Source organism: Hordeum vulgare, chromosome 1H, assembly GCF_904849725.1.
Source record: "Hordeum vulgare subsp. vulgare chromosome 1H, MorexV3_pseudomolecules_assembly, whole genome shotgun sequence".
In the NCBI taxonomy this organism is placed as follows: domain Eukaryota; kingdom Viridiplantae; phylum Streptophyta; class Magnoliopsida; order Poales; family Poaceae; genus Hordeum; species Hordeum vulgare.
In genome coordinates this window covers 326,115,952-326,134,258 of record NC_058518.1, presented here as the reverse complement: position 1 = coordinate 326,134,258, position 18,307 = coordinate 326,115,952, and positions in this window count along the sequence as shown.

The window sequence follows — 18,307 nt, the reverse complement described above, 5'->3', positions numbered from 1 at the left end:
GGATCCCAGGGATCTCAGGCTAGAGTGTTTCCTGATCCGCAGGTTGAGCTTCCAGGTCATGGAGGTAATCTCTATGAGATGTTCTATGTGGATGCCTGAGCTGTGAGCGAAAGGATAGTATGGTAGTAGCCGTACATTCACAGTCCTGTGTGACTTGTGGAGTATGGTAGTAATGTGAAACGAATTCCGGAGGCCTAGATAAATAATGTATAGGAAGCTTGTAAGCCTCTGATGAGTAGTTCCACCATTTCAGTAGTTTGCTCTTCGAGTAAGTTTGTACTGAACTATGTAAGGGTGTGTATGAACCATGGTGTATATATCGCAGTTGCTTGTTACCATGTTGTTCGGATATTCATTTCCGCATTCCGTGTGTTCAGTACATTCTTAATCCATAGCTAGTAATGACATGATATTGGTCTAAGCTATGAGTTTGTTTGTCAGGATGGTGTTCACCAGGTTGAACCGTGCCCCAGCTCATGAGCAAGGTGAGGGTAGTCAAGCGTCGCAGGAAGACCTGCCTCACCCACCCTCTCTGGTAGAAGTGATGCTTGAGGCAGAAAGAAACAAAAGGGAGACCAACCGACTGCTAGAGCGTATTGAGCAGAATACGGCTCGACAGCCTAGGAATGCTGCAGTGTCCCTAATGACTTTGTGAAGCTGAATCCTCCAAAGTTTCATCATTCCGTCGATCCCCTCGATGTTGATGACTGGCTATGCAGCATCTCACGCAAGATTTGCTCGGCAAATGTATCTGAAGCCGACAAGGTGACCTTCGCGACGTATTTCCTGGAGGGACCCGCCAATCTGTGGTGGGAGAATTTTGAAGCTATGCGTCCCGCTGAACCAGTGGCCACATGGGCAGACTTCAGTGCAGCTTTTCGTCTGCACCATATTCCAGAGGGCCTGATGGACAGAAAGAGAGAGGAGTTCTGTGCCTTCACTCAGGGCAAGTTGTCTCTGGATGCCTATAGCCGCGAGTTCGGTAACCTCGCCCGCTATGCAACAGAGGAGGTGTCTACTGACGCCAAGAAGCAAGCAAGATTCCGTAAGGGTCTGAGCCCTGAGCTCCGTCGAGATCTGCGCCTCCATGAGTGTGCAAGCTTTCAAGCCCTGGTCAACAAAGCGATCAGTGCGGAGACTGGTCATACTGACTTCGAAGCCACAAGGAAGCACTCCCGTGACTTTGGCTCGTCTTCTGGTTCCGCGTTTCCAAAACGCAGGCTGTGGGTTCCAAACAGTTCTCTGCCGCCAAGATACACTCCGAGGCCATCCTACGTGGCGCCTCAGACGAATCAGGCCAACCCTCCAGCAAAAGCTTATGGTGGTCCAGCTGGCAATGCTGCACCACGTGCCAACCAGGTGATATGCTACAAGTGTGGAGAACCGGGGCATTATTCCCGTGAGTGTCCTCAGAATGTGGGTGCCAAGCAACCCGGAAAGTCCGTCGGGCAGGCCAAGTCGGGCAAAGCATATTATGTGAAGCCAACTCCTGCACGTGGCCGTGTGAACTATGTGTCAGCAGAAGAAGCTGCAGAGGATCCCGATGTCATGCTGGGTACGCTTCTTGTTAATCATCACCCAGCGTCCGTTCTGTTTGACACTGGGTCTTCTCATTCCTTCATTTCAGAAAGTTATGCATAGTTGCATAACATGTCATTTTGTGATATGCCAATCCCATTGGTTGTCCAAACCCCTGGTAGCAAATTGCAAACCTCTAGGATAACCTATGACAATGAAATTCTAGTAGACAGGCTAGTTTTTCTAGCCTCATTGATAGCATTGAAATCTTCGGATATTAATATCATCTTGGGCATGGACTGGATGTCAGCTCACTATGCCAAGATTGATACCCACTCTAGAAATGTCCAGCTTACCCATCCCTCGGGTGAGATAGTAAATGTCTCTACTCGAGTTGCCAAATGCCAGCTCTATTCCCTAAATGCCAACCCTCTTCCGGAACTTGAAGACATTCCGGTAGTCCGTGACTTCCCGGATGTTTTTCCAGAGGAACTGCTAGGAATTCCACCTGACAGAGATGTAGAGTTTGTGATAGATCTTGTTCCGGGAACTGTCCCAATAGCCAGAAGACCTTATAAGATGGCACCCCTGGAGCTAGCCGAACTTAAGAAGCAATTAGATGAGGCCTTGAGCAAAGGTTTCATTCGTCCTAGCTCTTCTCCTTGGGCTTGTCCCGTCCTCTTCGTCAAGAAGAAAGACGGAACGGATCGGATGGTTGTAGATTACCGACCAGTTAACCTGGTCACCATAAAGAACAAGTATCCGCTCCCCAGGATCAACGACATGTACGATCAGCTCGCTGGATCCTCAGTCTTCTCCAAAATGGATTTGAGGTTGGGATACCATCAAATCAAGATTAAGAACGGGGACATTCCAAAAACGGCCTTTGTTACTCGTTATGGCCAATATGAGTACACCGTTATGTCCTTCGGTTTAACCAATGCCCCAGCCACCTTCTCTCGGCTGATGAATTCAATCTTCATGCAGTATTTGGATAAATTCATCGTAGTATACCTCGATGATATTCTCATCTACTCCAAGAATGAACAAGAACATGCCGAGCATCTAAGGCTGGTATTGATGAAACTTCGAGAGCATCGCCTTTATGCCAAATTTTCAAAATGTGAATTCTGGTTACCAGAAGTGACCTATCTAGGCCACGTAATCTCTGGTAAGGGTATTGCTGTCAATCCCGAGAGAGTTCAAGCTGTCCTTGATTGGACTCAACCTGAATCGGTTAAGCAAGTTAGGAGTTTTCGTGGTCTAGCGAGCTATTGTCGCCGCTTCGTCGAGAATTTCTCCAAGGTTGCAAGGCCTCTGACTGAACTCCTCAAGAAGGATAAAAAGTTCGAGTGGACACCATAGTGTGAGCATAGTTTTCAGGAACTGAAAAGACGCCTGACTTCCGCACCTGTGTTGCTACCACCAGATTTCTCTAAGGACTTTGTTATCTATTGCGACGCCTCGCGACAGGGATTAGGTTGCATTCTCATGCAAGATCGTCATGTGATCGCATACGCATCTCGACAGTTGCGTCCACATGAGGATAATTATCCCACACATGACCTTGAGCTTGCAGCTGTGGTCCATGCACTAAAAACCTGGCGACATTACCTTTTGGGTAATCGTTGCGAAATATTCACTGATCACCAAAGTCTGAAATATATCTTCACCCAGCCGGATTTGAATCTCAGGCAAAGACGGTGGGTTGAGTTGATCTTGGATTACGACTTAGGGATAACTTACACCCCGGGGAAGGCCAATGTTATGGCCGATGCACTAAGTCGTAAATCTTATTGTAACAATTTGATGCTACAACAAGGTCAACCACTTCTCCATGAGGACTTTCGGAAGTTGAATCTTCATATTGTTCCTCAAGGATTCCTTTCTACCCTGGTGGCGAAGCCTACTCTTAAGGATCAAATTATAGCTGGCCAAAAGCGTGACAAGGGTATATCACGAATCAAGGAGAATATTTTTAGCGGAAACGCTAAAGAATTTTCCATAAATGATCAAGGTGTGGTATTCTTCCAGAATCGTTTAGTGGTTCCTAAGAACCCACATCTAAGGCAGTTAATCCTTAAGGAGGCTCATGATTCCCCTCTCACCATTCATCCCGGTAGTACTAAGATGTATCAGGACCTACGCCAGAGGTTCTGGTGGACTAGGATGAAGAGAGAAATTGCTGAGTTCGTTGCTAACTGCGACGTTTGTCGTCGAGTTAAGGCAGAACATCAAAGGCCTGCTGGCACCCTTCAACCTTTAGCTATTCCTGAATGGAAATGGGATAAAGTTAGCATGGATTTCATTACCGGATTTCCCAAGACCAAGAAAGGAAACAATGCTATCTTTGTGGTCATTGACCGTCTTTCCAAAGTGGCTCATTTTCTTCCTGTTCGTGAGAGTATAACAGCTAGCCAGCTAGCAGAGTTATATATCTCTCGAATAGTGTCTCTTCATGGTGTTCCCCTGGAAATTAACTCGGACCGTGGAAGTATCTTTACTTCTCGCTTCTGGGAAAGTTTTTAGAATGCCATGGGGACTCACTTATCTTTTAGCACTGCTTTCCATCCCCAGTCAAGTGGTCAAGTAGAAAGAGTGAATCAAATCCTAGAAGATATGCTCCGAGCTTGTGTTATATCGTTCGGTATGAATTGGGAGAAGTGCCTTCCATTCGCCGAATTCGCTTATAACAATAGTTATCAATCAAGCTTGGCAAAGCCCCTTTTGAAGTTCTCTATGGACGAAGATGTCGAACACCTCTTAATTGGTCAGAAACCGGAGAGAGGCAACTCTTTGGCCCGGACATGATCCAGGATGCAGAAGAGCAGGTTCGCATTATTCGTGAAAAGTTGAAAACAGCCCAGTCTCGTCAAAACAGCCAATATGATCGTCATCATAAGGCTGTTACCTTTGAAGTTGACGAGAAGGCTTATCTTCGGGTTACACCTTTGAAGGGTACCCATCGTTTCGGTATCAAGGGCAAGTTGGCTCCTCGTTACATTGGACCTTTTCGCATTCTTGCCAAACGAGGAGAAGTTGCCTACCAGTTGGAACTTCCTCCGCATCTTTCCAAAGTTCATGATGTTTTCCACGTCTCGCAACTCAGGCGTTGCTTTTCGGATCCTATCCGTGAAGTGGACCACGAAACGCTTGATCTCCAAGATAACCTTTCTTACCGAGAATACCCCGTGCGTATTCTTGATCAAGCCGAGCGTACCACTCGACGTCGAAACCTCAAGTTTCTTAAAGTTCAATGGTCAAATCATTCTGAAAAGGAGGCAACTTGGGAAAGAGAGGATCGTCTCCGACTTGAATATCCTGCGTTATTCCCGACGACTTCTAAATCTCGGGACGAGATTCTTTTGAGTGGGGGTGAGTTGTCACATCCCTAAACCTTAAGCTAGATAGCATTGTGCTCGTGTCTTCCTTGCATTTGCATCCAAGAAGTTCCAACAAAAACAACAAAGTGGCAAAGGAAAATTTCAATTAAAGGAAAATTCAACTAGTTCAAAATCAATGAACCCAAAATGGCCTCAAGAAATGTTCAAACTTTCTGATAAATCATGAAAGCAAATGAGCATTGGAGAAAACTATTTTCTTGACACTTTAAGCATTTTAAATAAATGCAAAAGCCACTGGTTTCAAATTTAAATATTTGAAATCAGAAACTATAATTTTCCAAAAATGTTGAAAGACTTGGAAATGAGTGGGGATATTATAACAAATATTTCAGGAGGTCAAAATTAGTTTTTACTTTTTGTTTTGGAGCTGAAATAAATAGCAAAGCAATAAATAGCAAAACAGAAAAACAGAAAAGGAGAAAATAGAGAAAATCTTACCTCACGCCCAAGCCAGGCCCAGCCCATCTCGCCTCTCGTCCCCTTCCCCGCGCCAGTAGGCAGCAGGAGGTGGCCGCCGCCTCCTCCGGCGCGGCCACGCACCTGCGTGCCTGCCTGGCCGCCGGTTCGCGCTGGCGACGACGGGGATAAGCTCCCCAGAGCCTCCCCTATCCATTCCCCGCCTCGGTTCTCCTCCTCCGCCCGGATCCCCTCCTTCTCCCTGCTGCCGCCATTAGAGCCGAGCTCGAGCTCGAGCTGGCCGTGCCCCTGGCCATAGGATCTCCTCCGCGAGCACGCCATTAGCTCCGCCTCGTCGCCCTGGTCATCTCTGCAGAAGCCGAAGTCCCCTCGAGCCCTGCAACGCCCGCAACGCCGTCGTCTTCTTCCTCCGGCCGCCGGACATCTCCCGTCGATTCGTCGCCCCCAGGCCTTCCCCGAGCCGTCTAAGCTCTTCTCTGCACTCCCTGTGAGCATGCGGTGGTTTCCCCTAAGCTTTCCCCGTCGATCCCCTCCTCTAGCCCTAGTTTCACCGGAGCCCGACGAGCACCGCCGCTGCCGCTTGTCGCCGGTAGCCCTCCGATGTCCAACTCGTCCTCCCGTGAGCACCAGAAGCTCCAGGACGACGCGTAGATGCCGTAGCAGCTAAGAACTAAGAGTGGATCCCCCTGATTCGAAGCCCCCGTCGACGCCCGAGCTTCGGCTGCCGCTCCGGCTCGTCGCCGACGCCTCTTCCGGCGACCCTAGCCTCCCTAGTTGGTCCTGCCAGATCGGCCACTTCGCGAGCTTGCTTTAGCTGCCAACCACGTGCGTTTTCGTGCGGAGCAGCACCGTCTAGGTCGCCTCCGGCGAGCCCTCCGCCGCGGGTTTGGTCGCCGGCGACCACCCTCCGGTGGCCGTCGACGTGGCCGGCCATTAGGGCCTAATCGCCCTCCTCTGAGTCGCTGACAGAGGGCCCCACGCCTGGTCAAACCCAAATTAGGGGCTGGTCAGCGCGGGATTAGTCCCAGAGAGGCTGACCAGTGGGGCCCCCCTGTCAGGTTTGACCTGCACAGGTCGGCTGACCTGCTGACGTCAGCCTGATGCAATAAATGGAATTTCCAGTATAAAAATAATTCAGGAAATTGCTAAAAATTGCAAAAATCATAGAAATTAATCTGTAACTCCAATGAAAATAATTTATATATGAAAAAGTATCAGAAAAATTCAAGGATTCTGATTATGCTATTTTCAACTATGTTTGAAAAAGTTACAGAACCCTAAATTGTGAAATAAGGAATAATTCAATTATTTTAATCACTTTATAAATGGAATTTGTAAAAATATCCAAATTTCATTATAAATGCAATGATCACACACTGCCCTAGATGTAAATCAGTACCATAACATGACATTTCATGCATGTTAACATTAGGTTGATCTGAGCATCAGGTCGAATCAATTAAACCGGTATCCGGGAATACCCGTTTAAATTGCTATTCGAATGTGATTCAAATCAACTCTAAACCTAAAGCATCTTGATTATAATAACTTATCACTTTGCATTCTCATGCCATGCTCATGCATCATTTTGATTGCATATGATTGTTATTGAATGTTGCCGTTCATTTCGGTAGGCTCCGCACCCCCGGATTCCATCGAATATCCGTCCGACGGATATCGCTCCTCCTCTGAGCAACAAGGCAAGCACCCCTTTTGATCATCCCGATAACACCTATGTTCTTGCTCCTGCACCTATTTAATGCATTAGGATCAAATGCTTCAACTGCTTTTGCCACGATAGTTGGACCCACTTCCTTTGCATGACTTAACCTTGTCACAGTAAATAGCCGAACCTTGCAACCTAGCATACCTGGTAGTTGCTTGAGCTATGATGTGCCTTATCCTGCTATGCATGCTATGCTTAGAGTTGTGTATGGTCTGTCATCTGGGAGATGAACAGAAATGTGGAATGTGTTCGGTAAGCAAAGGTCGTGTGTTAAACTTGATTTGGTAAAGGTACCGGTGAAAGGCTGTGTAGGAGTACATGGCGGGTTGTTTCATTGGAACCGTCCTTAGGACCTGAGTTCCGTGTATGTAATCCAAGACTAGATACTACCACATGCTGGGCCCTGAAATATGACCCCGCTCGGCCTATTAATCGCGTAGTACTCGGTCCAGGAGTTGCAAGTAGTTTCTGGTGTTTATAGTAATGCTGGAGGCCGTGCATGGTGCTGACCTGAGAGGTGGACCGTGATGCGGTAGGCAGTGGCACGGTGTACCAAGTGGCACCCGGATGGTGGGCTTGGGAACCCTGCGCACATCGTTTGAGGCCATGGCAGAAACCTCGGCCGGACTTCCGTACGGGTTACTCTCAGATAGGCGATAAACCTGGACTAGGTACTAGCGTGGTTAACGGTCGTGGCCGACTCCCTCGCTGGGCTTCCGCTTGAAGGTTGCCGAGGTGCATGACGTGCACATGGCGATAAGTGGCGGGAGCGTGTGTGACGAAGTACACCCCTGCAGGGTTATGATCTATTCGAATAGCCGCGTCCGCGGATATGGACTACTTGGAGACATATGTTGTTCATAGATAACTTCAATGGCTACTCCTAAAATTGTCAAGATAAGCGTGAGTGTCGTGGACGGCATTTCCGTATGGAGACGGAATGATTCCACGATGGTGTATTGTTGTGGTGTTAGTGGACTCGTGTGCGAGAAATCAAGTTGTCAAAACTAATTTCAAAAGCAAGTTGTCTAGCCACGAGTCAAATGCTGGCTTTCCGCTTGAAACCCCACGATACCTTCTTGATACCTTGCATGAGTAGTTAGCCATCCTAAAGTATTGCTGAGTACCTTCGTACTCATGTTTGCTTAATAATGTTGCAGAGGTTGCTAATGACCCTAATGGAGGGTTCTTCGTAGACATCGACGACGACGAGTAGCTGGTGTCCCAGCTACGATCTGGCCCTACGTCGGCTCTGTAGTATAGTCAGGCCATGTGCCTTCTAGTTGCTCTGTCTGTACCCAGATAGTTTATAACTCTTCCGCTCGCTTGTATTGTGTGACTGATATTATGGGTCGTGAGACCCTTAATGTGTAATAATATGTGTGTGGCTCTTCCGAGCCTCTTAAATAAAGCTTGTATGTTTATGGTTATGTTGTGATGCCATCGATGTATCTATACATATCGGTATGCCATGCGTACGTGTGTCTTACTTGATATGTATGGGGTTCGAATACCTAGTCGTGAACTTTAGTAGCACTCCTTACAAGGAAATGCCCCTTTGCGATCCAACGAGCCTTGGTAGTTCGCTACTGCTCCGGACACATTGGTTGACCGGCATGTGTCCTTCTTAGCTGCTGTGTCTGTCCCCTTTGGGGAAATGTCACGCGACGTAATGGAGTCCTTGTAGCTTGCTACGACTCGTCTACGTTCGTTGATGACCGACACCTGCTTTGTTGGGTCATGTATGCATGTCCTTGTGCGGAACTGCCACTTTGGTTTATGACTAGACATGTCGATCCGGGTTCTTTGACATTGGAATGCTAGCGACACTATCGCATACGTGAGTCAAAAGACGCAAACGGTCCCGGCTAAGGTAAGGCTTCAGCCGTGGAGTTAACCGTGCGTGAGACCACAAAGGGATGCAATGTGTTACAGGCTGGATTCATATGGCTTAGGATCGGGGTCCCGACAGCAACCAATCAGAATCAATATATGAGGTCTTCCTATTTACTGATTTGTCACTCCTGTGCACCCTCAGTATTAACCCAATAATTTTTGTTGGTAATATATAAAATACTGGCAATTGTTCATGATATCCATTAATTCTTGCACCAATAGGTTTATGTCCATTCCAAACTAGGTATGTGCAACCAGCAATGCATATGAAGTGTTGTTGTCTTGTCAATATATGTGTTGCTACCTTGCAACACTATTCATGTTGGTTACCAACGCAATTAGATGTGTTGTTGTAGGCTCTTCCAACGCCACCAACGGCAACGCATATACATCCGTTGGTGTTGATCTCAGCAACGCTTACATGGACATTCCACAACGCATCGATGCGTTGCTGAAGGGGGTTCTTGTTGTAGTGTATTCACACTGATCACGCTGCTATTAAGTACCTCATGGAGAAGAAAGACGCTAAACCTAGACTTATCAGATGGGTTCTCTTGCTATAATAATTTGATTTGCATGTTGTCGATAGGAAGGGTGCTGATAACTCGGTAGCAGATAACTTGTCTAGGTTGGAGAATGTTCTTGATGACCCACAACCTATTGATGATAGCTTTCCTGATGAGCAATTGAATGTCATCAATGCTTCATGTAGTACACCGTGGTATGCTGATTATGCAAACTATATCGTTGCCAAATATATACCACCTAGTTTCACATACCAGCAAAAGAAGAAATTTTCTTTGATTTGAGACATTACTTTTGGGATGATCCTCACCTATATAAGGAAGGACTAGATGGTGTTATTAGACATTGTGTAACTGAACATGAAGAGGTACAGATCCTACAGAAGTGTCACTCCGAGGCCTATGGAGGACACCATGCGGGAGATAGAACTGCACACAAGGTATTGCAATCAGGTTTCTATTGGCCCACTCTCTTCAAGGATGCCCGTTAGTTTGTCTTGTCTTGTGACGAATGTTAAAGAATAGGTAATATCGGTAAGCGTCAGGAAATGCCTATGAACTATTCACTTGTGATTGAACCATTTGATGTTTGGGGCTTTGATTATATGGGACCCTTTCCAAAATCCAACGGGTATACTCATATCCTACTTGTTGTTGATCACGTCACTAAGTGGGTAGAAGCTATCCCAACTAGTAGTGCTGATCACAACACCTCTATCAGGAGGCTTAAAGAAGTTATTTTCCCTATATTTGGAGTCCCTAGATATTTAATGACCAACGGTGGTTCACATTTCATTCATGATGCTTTCCATAAAACGCTTGCTAAGTATGATGTCAATCATAGAATTGCATCTCCCTATCACCCTCAGTCTAGTGGTCAAGTAGAGCTAAGCAATAGAGAGATTAAACTAATTCTGCAAAAGACTGTCAATAGGTCTAGAAAGAATTGGTCTAAGAAGCTCGATGATGCACTGTGGGAATATCGAACTGCCTATAAGAATCCCATGGGCATGTCTCCGTACAAAATGGTTTACGGCAAAGCATGTCATTTACCTCTTGAGCTAGAGCACAAGGCTTATTGGGCCATCAAAGAGCTCAACTTTGATTTCAACCTTGCTCGTGAGAAGAGGTAATTTGGTATTAGCTCACTTCATGAATGGAGAACTCAGGCATATGAGAATGCCAAGTTGTTCAAAGAAAACGTTAAGAGTTGGCATGATAAAAGGATACAAAAACATGAGTTCAATGTAGGTGATTATGTCTTGCTATATAATTCTCGTTTAAGTTGTTTAGCACGCAAGCTTCTCTCAAAATGGGAAGGTCCTTACATTGTTGACGAAGTATATTGTTCCGGTGCCATCAAGATCAACAACACAGAAGGTAATTTTCCGAGAGTTGTAAATGGGCAGAGAATCAAGCATTATATCTCAGGTACCCCCATAAATGTTGAAAGCAATATTATCAATACCATAACTCCGGAGGAGTACCTAAGGGATATTTATCAGCCTGTTTCAGACTCCGAAAACGAAGAGGTATGTGATTCGGTAAGTAAACAGACTCCAAAACTTTTCCTGTAGGATTTTTTCTCCGTTTTGGAATTTTTGAAAAAATAGAAAAATTTAAAGCAGTCGGGAAAGCGCACGAGGAGGCCACAAGCCTGCAAGGCGCGGGCCACCCCCTGGCCGCGCCTGGGGGGCTTGTGCCCACCTCGTTGCCTCCCGGACACCGTTTTCTTGCGGAGTACTCCTTCTAGTCTGGAAAAAATCATTATATATTCTCCCGTAAGGTCTGACCCTCGTATCATGCAATTTTCCTCTGTTTTGGTTTCGAGCCTGTTTTCTGTCGCAGATTTAGAGCAAGGATGTCGTCTCAGGAATCTGTCGGGGAGAACAATTTCCCTCAAGTCTATGAAGAAGTAGATGCCGATCTGACAAGAGTGGAAGTCACGAAAGCCAAGGGCAAAACTAAGGAGAAGAATCAGGCGTGGGACAAAGTGCAATCTGTGTTAAACAAGGAAGAAGTTGAAGAAGTGGATTTCCTTCAACCCTACCTCAACCTACTGTCTCCATCCTTGATTGAACTCTTGAGGTTTTGTAAAATAAGTCGTGTTCGCAATACTTATCTCACTCGTGAATTTGTTTTGCTTGAGAAACATATTACAGAGCTCCAAGGTATAAATCAAAGATTGATGGCCATCTTGGAATCAAAGGACAAAACAACTCCATCATCATCACCTCCAAAGGAAGACAACTAAGCATGGTTATGGGCAATCCCCTTGGCTTGTGCCAAGCATGGGGGAGTTGCCCCGGTATTGTATCACCATCACATCTTTTGCCTTTACTTTTTCTTAGTTTGTTCCTTTTTGGTTTTATCTTTCTCTAGTAGAATAAAGTTCTTAGTGTTTTAGACTTGAGTTTTGCTTTGTATCACCCCTGATGTATTCGAGTTCGTGAGTCATATAATAAAGAGTGTCTTAGTTAAGGGCCTTGCCTCATGCCATGATTAGGAGAATGAGAAAAGAACAAAAGCATGAAAGGTCATGTAATGATATTATGGGAAGTGATGGCTTCAAATATAAAAAGAATGTTGATTGAAACTTGTTGAGGGTAGAAAAACGTAGACCTTGGTCATTGTTGCAATTAATAGGAAGTGATAAAGAAGGGGAGATTCACATATAAATATATCATCCTTAGCACCATCTATGATTGTGAACACTCACTAAACTATTACATGCTTGGAAGTAGATGTTGGACAAGGAAGACAACATAATGAATTGTGTTTGCTTGGTTCCGAACAATGTTATATGACTAGAGATCCATTAGCATGTGACGATTGCTGCCACCTCATATCAGCCAAAACTTCCGCACTAAGTAGAGATACTACTTGTGCATCCATAAACCTCCATAAACCTTCAACCCCAGTTTTGCCATGAGAGTCCACCATAACTACATATGGATTGAATAAGATCCTTCAAGTAAGTTGTCATCGGTGCAAGCAATAAAAATTGCTCCATAAATATGTATGATCTATTAGTGTGTGGAAAATAAGCTTTGTACGAACCTGTGATGAGGAAGACATAAAAGCGACATACTGGATAATAAAGCTCTTTATCATAGGAGGCAATATAAAGTGACGTTCCTCCACACTAAGAGGACACACATCCAAACCTCAAAAGTGCATGAAAACCTCTGCTTCCCTCTACGAAGGGCCTATCTTGTACCTTTACTTTTTGCCCTTGAAAGAGTCATGGTGATCTACACCAATTCCTTATTTTGCCTTTTTCTTGGCTAACGTCACATGCCTGGGAAAGATCTATATTCATATGTCAACTTGGAAGTAAGTATTCATGAATTATTGTTGTTGACATTACCCTTGAGGTAAATAGTTGGGAGGCGAAACTATAAGCCCCTATCTTTCTCTGTGTCCGACTGAAACTTTGGTATCATGAGTACCACGTGAGTTGTAGCAATTGTAGAAGACAAAAGGATAATTGAGTATGTGGATTTGCTTTACAAGCTCTTATTTGACTCTTTTCGATGTTATGATAAATTGCAATTGCTTCAATGACTAAAGGCTATCGGTTGTTAATTCTTCGTAAGGCTCTTGATCCATACTTTACTTTGTGAAGGAATTGTAACTTTACCATAAGAGTTCATTTGATGGTATTGTTGTTCTAATTATGATCATGATGCCTGCATGTCCATATCTTGTTTTGTCGACACCTCTCTCTCTAAACATGTGGGCATATTTATTGATCTCGGTTTTCGCTTGAGGACAAACGAGGTCTAAGCTTGGGGGAGTTGATACGTCCATTTTTCATCATGCTTTCATGTTGATATGTATTGCTTTTGGGGCTGTTATTACACTTCACGGTACAATACTTATTCCTTTTCTCTCTTATTTTGCAAGGTTTACATGAAGAGGGAGAATGCCGGCAACTGGAATTTTGGCCTGAAAAAGGAGCAAGTTTGAGATATCTATTATGCGCAACTCCAATAGCCGTGAAAATCAACGGGGATTTATTTTGGAATTTATAAAAAATACTGTGCCGAAGAAGTACCATAGGGGTGCGAGCCGGAAGCCACAAGCCTGCTAGGCGCGGCCTCCCCCTGGCCTCGCCTAGCGGGCTTGTGGGCTCCCAGCTGGCCCTCTGGCCCCCCTCTTTTGCTACAAGAAGGGTTTTATTCCAGAAAAAATCAAGAGGAGGCTTTCGGGAGGAATCTCCGCCCCTACGAGGCGGAACTTGAGCAGAACCAATCTAGAGCTCCGGCAGGACGATCCTACCGGGGAAACTTCCCTCCCGGAGTGGGAAATCATCGCCATCGTCATCACCAACACTCCTCTCATCGGAGGGGACTCATCACCATGAACATCTTCATCAGCACCATCTCATCTCCAAACCCTAGTTCATCTCTTGTAACCAATCTCCGTCTCGCGACTCCGATTGGTACTTGTAAGGTTGATAGTAGTGTTAATTACTCTTTGTAGTTGATGCTAGTTGGATTACTTGGTGGAATATTATATGTTTAGATCTTTGATGCTACTCATCATGAATATGATTATGCTTTGTGAGTAGTCGCTTTTCTTCCTGAGGACATGGGATAAGTCATACTATAAGTAGTCATAAGAATTTGGTATTCGTTCGATAATTTGATGTGTTGTATGTTGTTTTTCCTCTAGTGGTGTTATGTGAACGTCGACTACATAAAACTTCACCATTATTTGGGCTAGAGGAAGGCATTGGGAAGTAGTAAGTAGATTATGGGTTGCTAGAATGACAGAAGCTTAATCCCTAGTTTACGCGTTGCTTCGTAAGGGGCTGATTTGGATCCACTAGTTTAATGCTATGGTTAGACTTTGTCTTAATTCTTCTTTCGTAGTTGCGGATGCTTGCGAGAGGGTTTCATCATAAATGGGATGCTTGTCCAAGTAAGGGCAGTACCCAAGCGCCGGTCCACCCACATATCAAACTGTCAAAGTAGCGACCGCGAATCATATGAACTTGATGAAAACTAGCTTGACAGAAATTCCCATGTGTCCTCAGGAGCGTTTTACCTCCTATAAGAGTTTGTCCAGGCTTGTCCCTTGCTACAAAAGGTTTTGGGCCACTTTGCTGCACCTTTGTTACCGTTATTACTTGCTACTTGCTACGAATCATCTTGTCACACAACTACTTGTTACCGATAATTTCAGTGCTTGCAGATATTACCTTGCTGAAAACCACTTGTCAGATCCTTCTGCTCCTCGTTGGGTTCGACACTCTTACTTATTGAAAGGACTACGATAGATCCCCTATTCTTGTGGGTCATCGGGGTATGCTGGGCTGCGTTGCTGCTGAAACTGCTACGCATGCAGGGGATCCACGGCCATGCACGTTTGCATGTGCAAGCACTGCAGCTGCTGCGGCTACGCGCACCAATGCAGTTCGGCGATGTGTCGGACTCGAGGTGATGGCTACGATAGAGAGGAAAGAAGAGGGATGTGGGCCTGCAGCTCACCGATGGTGCAAAGAAGAGGTTCCGGTGCGACGGAGAGGAAGCAGAGACGAGTGATGCACAAGGTGCTCGTCGGAGGTGAGGAAGGAGCCGCCGTCGTGGATGTCGGGGAAGGAGGCCTTGACTTCCGGTTGCCGCGAGATTTAAACCCCATGGCCCTCCTCAGGCTCCTGGTGCTGTAGGGGAGGTCGAGGGCGTCGGATCATCACGGCCCCGAGCTCTTTCCAGAGCCGACCATGGCGTGATGTAGTTCCAGGCCTCGCCCTGATGGCACTAGGAGGGGAGATGGAGGTGCGGCTAGGGTTAGGGAGGCGCTGGGGTGGTTCTTATTAGCCTGCGGTGCGCCGGGTGGCCACTGGATGCGAGTGGGGCTCAATCTGGTGGCTGCCATGGCGTTGTACAGGAGATGACGACAACTAGGAGGAAGAAGGGGTCGCTGGCTGGGCCTGGGCCGAAACCATCGCTACTGGGCCCCTCCTCTCTCTGTGGCTTAAAATACCCCTTTACAAATAAGAAATAACTCGGGTTTTGAAAAAAACCTGAGGCTAAAAGAAAAGGAGAAAACAAAAGTAAAAAAATATATTTGGGCATGTAAACTCATCCTCCAATTTTTTTAAAAATTAGGCATTTTTTAAGAATAAAATTAAATACCTTTTATTTTAAAATGAGGCTCTATTTTGAATAAAATCAAAAGAAAAAATAAAAGAAAACCAGAGGGGTTGCCTCCATATTTAATAAGAAGATTTTTAGGAAAAGATGAACATTTTTATTGGGGAAAAATAGAAACTTAAAATCTGCCTTGGAAGAAAACAAGAGAAGGATTTTTTATCCTATGGTGCAACTTAAAATCTGCCCTTGTTGCAACCCACCTCAACAAACACACAAGCACCTCCACACATGCACTCACACCTCAAGGTTCACCCACATCAACACAAACAAAAACAAAAGGAAAAGATGCAATACATGAAGGCATGATGCACATGAGATGATGAGACAAAGATGGGCTCACACCACATATCATACCATATCAAGGTTGCCATACAAGGAAAGATTACAAGGGGGAAAGAATTGCATTGGGGCTGTCACATGTATTTATGCACTCGCTTAGCGAAACGCTTTAACATCCCTTTTGGTCATGATGACTAGCTTTTACCATAAGCTTATCTAGATCTCCAGTCTGTGGTTGATCACCAATTTATTGACAGTGATTATTCCTTGCATAACCTTCCTTACAACTTATTTTTTTAGTAAGGTTACTCGAGATAAAATCATGTTTCCTGCACCTGCTTTGTTTGATTATATTTCCATGAAAGGGTACACGATCATGCGTGAGGACATCATTGCCTACCGGAATGCCCACACAGTGGTCGAGTAGGAGCCCCAGGAGTGGGACTCTATGGTGCCGCTGCACAAACACTTCGAAATGAGGCCGTACGACTACTACGTGTGGTGATTACTAAGCTAGGCCAAAATCCTAAGCATGGGGAAGTATGTGTTTACACCAACTTTACATTCATGGTTGCATATTCTAGTTGTCGGTCTTCACACTCTAGCATTGCATAACCCATACTAGATTTATTTTCTTGTTGTCTTCTTGTGCGCTTGAAAAACTTGCACAAAACCCCAAAGGATTTCCCTTTTATTCTTTTACTTGTTGGGAGGTTTACTCTCACATCCTCGGCTTTTGCTATAGTGATCTCTGCAATTAAGCTACAGTAATCCTATGCTAATGATGCCACGTCACCATGATTACTATTGATAATCTCGCATTAGTTCGAAAGCCATTTCAAATTCAAACTTAAAAAATAAAGTCAAACGATAAAAGTTTTCGAATGCCAAAATAAAAAATGTTCGGGTGTGTCAAATATTACCTAGTAGAATTGTCATTTAGGAATCGTTAATTTTAGAAGTGTTTATTGCACTAAAATAAACAAGCTCTAAAACTATTAATAAAATAAAACGGGAAAACAAAATACAAAAAAGGGGAAAAAAAGAAAATAATAAATCCCCCTTGGCCAAACTCGGCCAACCGGCCGAGCTCGCCAGCCCACCCCAGCCCCAACCGGCCCACCTCCCCGGGGGTATATAAAACCCCACGAACCCTAGTCCAACACTCCCTCACTCCCACTTCCATCCCACCCTGCCGCCAGACCCACCTACCCACGCGAGGAAGCCGATCCCTCATTGGTTCCCTTGTCCGCTCGCTTCCCTATCGCCCTAGGCCCTCGTCCTCCCCATTGCGCCGCTCACCCCAACCCGCTCCTCCCCATCTCGCGCCCACTCACGCGATAACCCACCAGGGAACTCCTCCCCCGTTCCCCACTCCCCCCACGTTGCCTTGGCTCCCTCGTCCACCTCACCTTGCCAAGACCCGGTGCCTCCTCGCCCGATTCGAGCCCCGACCGCCACCACCGCCACCTTCGGCCGCCTTCGCTCCGGTCGCAACGAACCGGTCGGGCATCTCCACCACCACTGACCGACTCACCTCCTCGCCAAACTCCTCAACACCCACCCCATCGGTTTCTCCACCACACCACGCCGGCCTCCCTCGACCCCGCCACGCTTCGAGGCTCCTCCGGCCAGCCCTCCTCCGGCAGCCCCCACGCGCATCGAGCTCCTTCACCGGCCTCCTCCTCCTCTCCCCGCGCGACAACCACCACCGTGTCGCGCCTTTCATGCTCTCCACCACGCCGGCTCCGGCCCCATCAGCTCGTCGCCGGCCCTCCCTCACCCGAAGCCACCCCCACCGGAGCTTTCTCGTTGGCTCCACCAACCTTCCCCGAGCCGCGTCATCCACTACAACGGTGGTGAGCCACCGCGGCTCCCGCCACTCCTTCCTTCCTTCCCCCGCTCCAGTCCCATTCCGACGCCCCGCACCATGGCCTCTGGTGAACTCCACCTCGCCTCGATGATTTTCCACTCCTGTAAGTTGAGAGGGGAGGAGGTGGAGTAGGAGTAGTTTGTATCTGTGAGTTGAGAGAAGACACAATAAAAAAAGGCAGAGTGAGAGATGTATATATGTGTGCATAGTGTGATGTATGTATTTGTGTATAAATGCGTATGAATGTATTATGTGTATGCACGGATGTGTGTAAAAATGTGAATAGGTGCATGTGTGTGTTTTGGTGTACGGAGTGTGTGTGTGAGAGTTGTGGTGTGGCCGATGCCACTTACAGGTGGGGCCACCCCCTGTGAAGTGTTTTCTTTTTAAAAAAGAAGAATAATAATAAATAAATAAATAAATAATCGATTAAGTTAAGTTTATTAATTAATTCGTGAATTAATTAATTAGGTAATAGGTATTATTAATATGATTAAGAGTAAATA